The sequence below is a fragment of the Pundamilia nyererei genome, unplaced genomic scaffold (assembly GCF_000239375.1).
Source record: "Pundamilia nyererei isolate P.nyererei 1_Seehausen unplaced genomic scaffold, PunNye1.0 scaffold00258, whole genome shotgun sequence".
In the NCBI taxonomy this organism is placed as follows: domain Eukaryota; kingdom Metazoa; phylum Chordata; class Actinopteri; order Cichliformes; family Cichlidae; genus Pundamilia; species Pundamilia nyererei.
Window position 1 is genome coordinate 759,224 of NW_005187659.1, and position 10,351 is coordinate 769,574.

Consider the following 10,351-nt stretch of genomic DNA (forward strand, 5'->3'; position numbering starts at 1 on the left):
CTTGCATTGGCAAAAGTTCCCCTTTGCTTGGAATGCAAAGGGCAATTAAATGCGTTATTGTTTTAACACATTTTTTTTTCAAATTAATTAATTGTAATTAACCAGTGGGACCAGTCAAGGCACCCATGGTGACCCTGTCTACTGACAAAAGTGCTAACAATGGGCACAAGTGCACACTGGCAAGAGAATAGAATACCCCCCACCAAGGCTGTAAAAAAGCAATACCGGAAGAACATGTGGAAGAAGAATGTTACACGTAACAAAATTCTCATTGGCTAGTATATCTAAGAACACACCACAGCAACTTCCCTGAACATTATTCAGTAACCATCAAAGTGGCAGACATTCAAGGACAAGTTCAAGTATGAACTGTTGGACAGCACCAGGCCTTGACATGATTCACACCTACTGGCTAAAGAAACTAATTGCACTAACTGAATAGAAACTAATTGAAAATAATGAGAGTCTAGCAGCACAAAAGAACCAGCTGCTAATGGATGAGACACACCTGGCTTACTGAAGGCCAGAGTCCTATTCTCCAAAGATCCCCAGAAGGAAACAGTCCCATCCAACTACCAACCAATATCCGGCAGCTAAGACGAATGTGTAGATGGCTCAGTACATAAAGGGCCCATAAAGTGGTTGGAAGAAACTGTCATGGTCAAGTGGCCATGACAGTTTCTGGTGGTGGTATGAACTCAAAGGCAGACAGCACTTGGAGGCACAGAGAATGAATGTGAACCAGACCTTATTTACAATGAGAGGAATGTACAACAAAATAATACTTCAACCTGCACACGAGGGACTTCTGTGATTTAACCTATGGTGCATAAACTAATGTCTTGATGCATGCTCAATCATCCAGGCAACGAAATCCCCAAAAGTTCTGTTTATCTGGCCGTAGCATTTTCAGTGGAAGAAACGTTTCATCACTCATCCAAGTGACTTCTTCAGTCTCAGCTGACTGCAGGTTTCCTCAATCTTAGAGACAGTACATTTGCATAATGACTGAAACTAGCACTACTGAGGGAACAATGGGCTGGGAGGTCAGTTCCTTGATCATAAATATGCAAATTCTCATGACCATTGATCAACAACCACAGATCAATGGCCATGAGTACCATTCACAGAGTTTTGGGGAATGGCTGCAATCACAGCATTGTAAGATGGCGAAAGACGTACCCTTAGGCCTCCTCCTCGATTCAGAGATGGTCTTTCCCTTTTCACGTTAATGGCCTCCTTGACACTGCGCTCAAAGCAGCGTTCCTCCCTGTCCAGGATGTGTATATCCTCATCATTGAAAGAGTGTCCACTGGCCTGTAGGTGTGACTAGACTGCAGAGTCGTGGCCTGGCGAGGTGGTTCTTCTGTGTTGTGCCATCTGCTTCGCCAGAGGTTGTTTGGTTTCCCCAATGTATAAATCCTGGCAATCCTCATGGCACTTAACAGCGTACACTATATTTCTCTGTTTGCGTCAGGGGCCCGATCTTTGAGGTGGACCAATTTTTGGCGAAGCTTGTTCTGGGGTTTAAAATCCACCAGTATTTACAAAAAATGCGTCACTGTTTCGATACTCCTGACACATACAGGATTACTAAGGGTTTTTGCATAGGCAGCGGGCTGTCCTTCTCTCCTGGAATGGCTAGAGCTTTCTTTAGGCTCTTTCTCAGCTTTGACAAATGTCCAGCTGGGATAATCACATTTACTCAGGGCCTTCGTGATGTGATGTTTTCTGCTTCCCTGGTCGCTGTGTCTGTGGGGATGGTGTTTGCTCTATGTTGTAGTGTCCTGATGACACCCAGTTTATGCTCCAGTGGATGATGAGAGTCATCCACTGAAGAAGTCACTTGGATTAGTGACAAAACATTTCTTCCACTGAAAATGCTATGTCCAGATGAACAGAATCAACTTTTGGGGATGCATAAACTAATAACAGTAAAGTTTACTGTGACTAACAGCTTGTGAGTTACTATGATAAACTGTGAACTAGAACCACACTATGATGAACCATGAACTAGAACAATACTATGATTAACTAGAATAAGGCTATGATAGTTACCATGAATACACACACAAAACCATGAATGATGAATATTACACACTAGAGGAACTATGAAAGAGTCCAGAAATCATGCGCACAGGCTGGCATGTACAAGAGCCGGAGAACCCGATACTGGGTAACTGCTAATACAGGAACCTCATGGCATGAGATTAAGGTGAAGGCTAGACTGGGGAAAGGGGCTGGGGTGCTCAGAGTCACTGTTACAGAAGAAACAGGTGTCAAGGGGTGTTCCACACACTGATCCAGGGTGAAACAGACAAATTGTGAACAGTCTCACTTTTTGCAGGTGGCAGCAAAGCCTAGAAGGGTAAGTGGTCCGGGTGAGCTGTGAGTGAGTCCAGAATGGAGATACGAACTGTTCCAGTTCCAGTTCCAGCAGGGAGGCAGGCAGGGGTATAAGCAGTGAAGCTGCCGAGCAGAACAGCGACTGAACAGAGATTTGATTATTGCAGGTTAGAAAATGGCGTCCGGCGAATTTCTGTGAGTAGAGAAGAAAAAACTGGTAAGTATGAGCAACACTATGAAACTCAGACATGAACTGCGACGGCCTACACTAACGGTGGTTAGCAGACCATCTGACGGAGAGTGATTGTGAGCGCTGGTCTTAAAAAGCTGACCACCAAATTACTCCCAGGTGCAGCCTGTCATGATGCGACAACTCTTCCCAGAGGTGGAATCACCACCACTGTCGAAAAATACAGCACTCACCCAGACCAGGACAGAAACACTAGCTACTGGTAGATAGAGAAGTAATTCCAGACTGTAAGACCAGACCTGATTGACTAAAAGAAAGCCTATGGCTGAATGCCTCACACTTGGATCCTGGAATGCTTAGAACTATATGAGATCAACAGAACCCTAAGAGCCTTCATCAGGAATATGTGGATATTAACAATAGAAGCCAACTTCAAGCCAATTGTGCAAGTCACCATCAAGTGCAGGATTTACCAAGAAGATACTCAGTCCCCACTGCTGTTCTGCAGTCCTAAACCTCCTCAGCCTTATCATTGAAAAGACTTCTGTACTAGAACAAGTACAGAATGGAGCAAATTTTAGCCACCACCTCTACATGGATGACATCAAGCTGTATGCCAGGGGTGAACAAGACATAGTCTCGCTGATCCACACCACTAAGATCTACAGCAACAATATTGGAATGTTCACACTAGAGAAGTGTGGTTGGATGGCAACAAAGAAAGCAAAGGTAGTCAGACCTGAGGGGATTGCACTACCAGAAGACAATATTGCAGCAAAGATACTGACAGCTTCCAGACCTCAGGTAGAGGACCCAAGCTGAAAGGATAAAGACACTTGCAGGGCGAGTGGGGAATTTTTATATATATGCAGACTATATTGCCAAAAGTATTAACTTAGACATCCAAATCGGGTGTTCCAATCAATAAGCGTATTCCAAGAGGATTATGGTGTGCAAATATCCATCAGGGAAAACAAGGCAACTGTGACTATGTACTGACATTTAATAAGTATGTGAAAATGAATCTCCTCTGTAATGTGTTTTATTTCATAATGGACCATAGGTTTTAATTTTTGAATGAGGTTAGGAACAATCTTTTTGCATAAGAGTGTGGTGGCTCCTCTCTATCATCTCATTACAGCAGCTGCACCATCAGTTGCAAGCTAAACGAGTCATGTGCTTAACATTTCTCCCTAGAGAGCCCTTTCAGCAAGGCTTTCTAACTATGAGATGTGAGACAGCAGCCTGGGTACATAACTGTAATTCAACAGGTTAAAATAAGAAGCTTGCGATCATAACTTTGTGTATGTGGGACTCTTTCCCCCCCCTACAGATTCTTAATCCTTTTCATTGCTCTTTAATGTATTGAGTGGCAGTTTTCATTTTTTAACAGCGGTGCTGCCTGGCTTAATGAAAAGTTGGACAAGAACAGGATCTGGATCAACTGGATCTCTGACCAGTGATCATGCGCACTGAAAGTGAACATTTCTGATTTTATTATTTTATTTTCTGTGTACTGTTTCAAATTCTAAAAGTTTAGTTATAAAGATTAGAGAAAGTGGATAAAAATCTATATGTCTTACAATATTTTAAAGTATTTTAAAGTGAGGATAACTGTACAGTTTTATCCACCAGGGATGGGGAACATTTAAGAGATTTGATATGTTAAGTCTGACATTTTACTATTAATTTAAAAACATTTAAATCTGATGACAGCAACGTGTTTCCAAAACATAGTTGGAGGAAGATTCCACAGGCTAAAATCTTAAAAATCTTAAAAGATTAATTAGCAACAGGTCAGTAACATGATTAATTCTAAAAACAGCATGTCAGAGAGGGGGTGTTTGTCAGAAGTAAAGTCTGGCAGAGGCTCACCAATAACAAGAAAAAAAAACAAAACAACAAATTTTCTACAGTCTGTGATACAATGCTGTTCCTCATTGTAAAATTATGAAGACTTATAAAATTCAGGAAACATAAGATAACCTTTCCTGGATTTACTTTTGACCTTAATACCTTTTCATCTGCTGATAAGATGGAAAATATTAAGCCATGCGTGGGTCCTTTACTTTAATCATTTATCACTTACTAGGCAAAAAAACAAAACAAAAAAACAAATAAAAAAAAGCTGTATCCTTATATTTTGCAGAAATGCATCAGTATTATTTGTGACATTGTTCTGGTATTTGGTTATCTGAGCTGACCAATCGTCCTTAAAGTCTGTTCCCAGTAGAGATATACAATACTTGTCTGGCATTAAGAGAAAGTCTGATGCTGAATTTGATGACAGATGCCTGAGATGTTTATGTCCTGCAACTGTATACCAGTGACATTTCAGGACTTCTCCAAATTTAAATCTCATTACTGGTTACCATAGGGTACACTTCATGCTAGTGATAAACTGTGTCAATGTAATGCTATATGAACCTGAAAATCTGAGTGGAAAATATATACTCAGTACATTAATGCAAGTCTCCCAGCACTCTGAGCATAGTGTGACTAAAAGAATGTTCATGGGTCACCTGATCCAACCCTAACTTTGTTTTAAATAAAAGCGTTAAAAGTTTTCAGCTTAATATTCAATTGGAGGTTGTCCGTCTACTGAATCTATACTGGAAACTGGTTCCACAGGAAAGTAGCATGATAGCTGAAGACTCTGCCTTTCATTCAGTGGTTCCAAGAATTAAAGAAAATACAATGAGACAATTTTTTTATTAATTAATTAATTAATCTATTTATTACAGAGGCTCTTCTGATCACAACTAACCCTTATGACTATCCAATGATCAGTCAGGGTGAAGTCACTGTCAAGAGCATCAATGATGTGGAGGAGTTCATTGCAACAGATGTGAAATCACATTTCATGTTTATCTGCATTCTTGCATTTGGGCATAAATCTCTTTTCTTTTTCAGAATATTTGTTTCTTTCATTTGTGTGAATTTCAGACTGCAATTGACATCTTGGGCTTTACTGCTGATGAGAAAATAAACATCTACAAGCTGACTGGTGCTGTGATGCATCATGGCAACATGAAATTCAAGTAGCAGCAGCGTGAAGAGCAGGCTGAACCTGATGGCACTGAGGGTAACTGGCAAAATAGTAAAATTGAAGTTTTTTTGTTTATAATTGGGAGGATTGGGACATTAGAGGGAAGTAACATTTGAAGAAATGTACATTAATTAGATATTGTGCTATTTTTCCTCAGTGGCTGACAAGATTGCATATCTCGTGGGCCTGAACTCAGCTGATATGCTGAAAGCTTTGTGCTACCCAAGAGTCAAAGTCGGCAATGAGATGGTGACCAAAGGTCAGACCGTCCCACAGGTAATTTAAAAAAGGGAGACTTGTATAATCATATTCTAATTATAAACATTATAGCTGTATTCATATGGTTTTGTATCATTATAAATTCTTGTTTGCCAGGTCAACAATGCTGTCTCGGCTCTGTGCAAATCTATCTATGAGAAAATGTTCTTGTGGATGGTTATCCGTATCAATGAGATGCTGGACACAAAGCAGCCCAGACAGTTCTTCATTGGAGTGCTGGATATCGCTGGGTTTGAGATCTTTGATGTGAGCACTTGAGACATTTCACCACATTTCTCAAACTTTAAAGACTTTATTGCCTTGAAGTTAGACATGTTTGTACTATTACAGTTCAACAGCTTGGAGCAACTCTGCATCAACTTCACCAATGAGAAACTGCAACAGTTTTTCAACCATCACATGTTTGTCCTGGAGCAAGAGGAGTACAAGAAAGAAGGCATTCAATGGGAGTTCATTGACTTTGGTATGGACTTGGCTGCCTGCATTGAGCTTATTGAGAAGGTAAACAGCTGCTCAGGAAGAAATTTACATATGGTTGCATATGTTATCTCCCTTGAAATTTTAATATGATTTGTGACATTTTCTCAGCCAATGGGCATCTTCTCCATCCTTGAAGAGGAGTGCATGTTCCCCAAGGCCTCTGACACAACGTTCAAGAACAAGCTGCACGATCAGCATCTTGGCAAGACCAAAGCATTTGAGAAACCAAAGCCTGCAAAGGGCAAGGCTGAGGCACACTTCGCCCTGGTTCACTATGCTGGTACAGTGGACTACAATATCACTGGCTGGCTGGACAAGAACAAGGACCCACTGAATGATTCAGTTGTTCAGCTCTACCAGAAGTCATCAAACAAACTGCTGGGCTTCCTGTATGCAGCCCATGCTGGAGCTGAAGGTAAGAAACAAAAGTGCTCACAAGCTCGCGTGGCTAATATTATACTGTGAAAAATATTTTTTCAATTCCAGTAATGAAATTTACTGTTTATGAAAACAGAGGCTACTGGTGGTGGCAAGAAAGGTGGGAAGAAGAAGGGTGGTTCCTTCCAGACTGTGTCTGCTCTGTATGTATAGATTTATATTTTAGAAAAACAAAATTAAATGCTCTTTTTAAAATATTTTTGACCTATTATCTAATGATGCTGATCTACAGGAGAATCTGTCCAAGCTGATGACCAACTTAAGAAGCACTCATCCTCACTTTGTCCGTTGCCTGATTCCCAATGAGACAAAGACCCCAGGTACCCCACAGTCCTATTAACTGCAAAAATGACAGAGTGAAATGAAGAAACGTTTGAAACGTTATGGATTTCTGACTCTCAGGCCTTATGGAGAACTTCCTGGTCATCCACCAGCTGAGGTGTAACGGTGTACTGGAGGGCATCAGAATCTGCAGAAAGGGTTTCCCCAGCAGAATCCTCTATGGTGACTTCAAACAGAGATGACAGCACATTACAATATTGGAAAGCAGAAATGGTTTCATGGTTGATGTAAAGGACAAACTTGAATATGATGGAAGAAAAATCTAAGTAACAACCTGATTCTCTCTTGAAGATACAAAGTGTTGAATGCCAGTGTCATCCCTGAGGGACAGTTCATTGACAACAAAAAAGCTTCAGAGAAGCTGCTTGGCTCCATTGATGTGGATCACACACAATACATGTTTGGGCACACAAAGGTACACTTTTTTATATTAATAGACATTAACAAAACACTGTCCATTTGTACTTGTACTTATGTTTTCAATGATTAAATAGGTGTTCTTCAAAGCTGGTCTGCTGGGCACTCTTGAGGAGATGAGAGATGAGAAACTGGCTGAGCTGGTGACCATGACTCAGGCTCTCTGCAGAGGATACGTCAAGGTCAAGGTCAAGGTTCTTTATTTGTCACATGCATAGTTATACAAGTATAACACACAGTGAAATGTAGCCTGACACGCTCCTCGACATGTGCAAAAAAATGAGGAAAGAGTTTGTGAAGATGATGGAGAGGAGGTAACATTGTCATACTAAACTCTATTGTATTCTCTTTTGTATTTCCTTCCTCATATTAAGATCCTACGACACTAACAGTAACACTCTCATGTTTTGGTTTTTAGAGAATCTATCTTCTCCATCCAGTACAACATCCGTTCTTTCATGAATGTCAAGAACTGGCCATGGCTGAAACTACTTCAAGATCAAGCCTGAAGAGCGCTGAGACTGAGAAGGAGTTGCAGAACATGAAGGAGAACTATGAGAAGATGAAGACAGACCTGGCTGGAGAAGACAATATGGAGGAGAAGATGGTCGGCCTGCTGCAGGAGAAGAATGACCTGCAACTTCAAGTCGCTGCAGTAAGTAATAAACAAAAGAACAAATATATAATGCCTATAATCTCTTGTATGCATGTTAGCTGATTCTGACCTCCAGAAATGCATACACTATTATATATTGTACATATATTTATTAGTTTCAGATGTAGCCATTCTTGTATTTGCTGGTTTGTGTTGTTGTGTTTGCACATTTCTGTTGCTTGTGGGGCTCGCACACAAGAATTTCACTCGCATGTGCTGTGCCAGTGTGCCTGCACATGCGATGTGACAATAAAAGTGATTTGATTTTGATTTGATTTTGACCGTGTATGTGGCACAACAGAGTGTCGATTTTTAAAAATGAATAATGAGCAATTGCCAAGACACATGACATGACAACACTAAATTATACATTGTTTTCTGTTCCATGTATTATAGGAAGTTGACAATCTCTCTGATGATGAAGAAAGGTGTGAGGGGCTCATTAAGAGCAAGATCCAGCTCGAGGCCAAACTCAAAGAGACAAGTGAGAGACTGGAGGATGAAGAGGAAATCAATGCTGAGCTGACTGCTAAGAAGAGGAAGCTGGAGGATGAATGCTCTGAGCTAAAGAAGGACATTGATGACTTGGAGCTCACCTTGGCCAAAGTGGAGAAGGAGAAACATGCCACAGAAAACAAGGTTCAGTTTATTAATTAATTCTTTCCTGAGATATAGTTGTTAAGTTGTTAAGTTATATTTAAATACATCCTTTGTACAATTCTTAGGTGAAAAACCTGACAGAGGAGATGGCATCTCAGGATGAGGCCATTGCCAAGTTGACTAAGGAGAAGAAAGCCTTACAAGAGGCCCATCAGCAAACACTGGATGATCTCCAGGCAGAGGAAGACAAAGTCAACACTCTGACCAAGGCCAAGACAAAGCTGGAACAGCAAGTTGATGATGTAAGAAAATTATAATCATATTGCTTTTTGATTTTATAGCTTGAGGGTTCACTGGAGCAAGAGAAGAAGCTCCGCATGGACCTTGAGAGAGCCAAGAGGAAGCTGGAGGGAGATCTGAAACTGGCCCAGGAATCCATAATGGATCTGGAGAATGACAAGCAGCAGTCTGATGAGAAAATCAAGAAGTAGGGCATTTTTTGTTTTTGTTAAGAATGTCATTTTGACTCATTGCATTCTAACAATCATACAGACTGTGACAATACAATCTCTGTTGGTTTCTCCATCAAGGAAGGACTTTGAAATCAGCCAACTTCTCAGCAAAATTGAGGATGAACAATCCCTTGGTGCTAAACTTCAGAAAAAGATCAAGGAACTCCAGGTAACACTAAAGACCAGTGTTCATAAAGAATATTGTGCATTTTAATTAAAAAAAATTACAATTTTAGTTCTCATTAATAAGCTTAATTAATTTAGAGCTCGGAGAGCAGATTGACTACCTCCAGTGTGTCAAACAGAAGCTGGAGAAAGAGAAGAGCGAGTACAAGATGGAGATTGATGACCTCTCCAGCAACATGGAGGCTGTTGCTAAAGGAAAGGTGAATTATTTATTTGCTTTTCACGTACACTCTTCAACTGTAAATGATGAATTCACAAGTTTTAAACTTGAAAAAATCTACAACATATCTTGCAATTTGTTACTGTAGGGGAACTTGGAGAAAATGTGCAGGACTCTTGAGGATCAACTAAGTGAACTCAAAGCCAAAAACGATGAGAATGTTCGTCAGCTGAATGACATTAATGCCCAGAAGGCGAGACTTCAAACAGAGAATGGTAAGTGATGTATAACAAAGAAGTTGTCTTTTGGTGGCGTTATCAATTTTAAACACTTAGATATATTCGTGATATAGAGGTGACCACAAATTGCGACTAACCAGTCGGTAAAATGAAGAAAACTAATATTAGAACCTGTTTACTATTTACAGGTGAGTTCAGTCACCAGCTTGAGGAGAAAGAAGCTCTTGTTTCTCAGCTCACAAGGGGCAAGCAGGCCTTCACTCAGCAAATTGAGGAACTGAAGAGACACGTTGAGGAGGAAGTGAAGGTTGGAAATATTTTCTCTCTTCTTTTTTGTCATAGCACTTACTAATTTAAACACATAAGTTTTAAATCAGCTGGACTGTCCTCTAATTTGGTTCCTAGTTGTTACCATTTAAATATCTCATCCTCTCAGCATTAGACTTTAAAATTGATTT

At 40.3% G+C, this 10,351-nt stretch overlaps 1 long non-coding RNA gene and 1 pseudogene across 1 annotated transcript; both read left to right on the plus strand.

The window, feature by feature from the left end:
• The window catches only part of LOC102206150 (myosin heavy chain, fast skeletal muscle-like), a 25,576-nt pseudogene extending 15,331 nt beyond the window's left edge, over positions 1-10,245 (plus strand).
• LOC106455918 (uncharacterized) lies at positions 6,997-7,304 on the plus strand. The gene is made up of 2 exons (XR_001290579.1): positions 6,997-7,102; positions 7,185-7,304. It is a non-coding gene; the product is annotated as an uncharacterized LOC106455918 (long non-coding RNA).
• Positions 10,246-10,351: the final 106 nt, after the last annotated feature.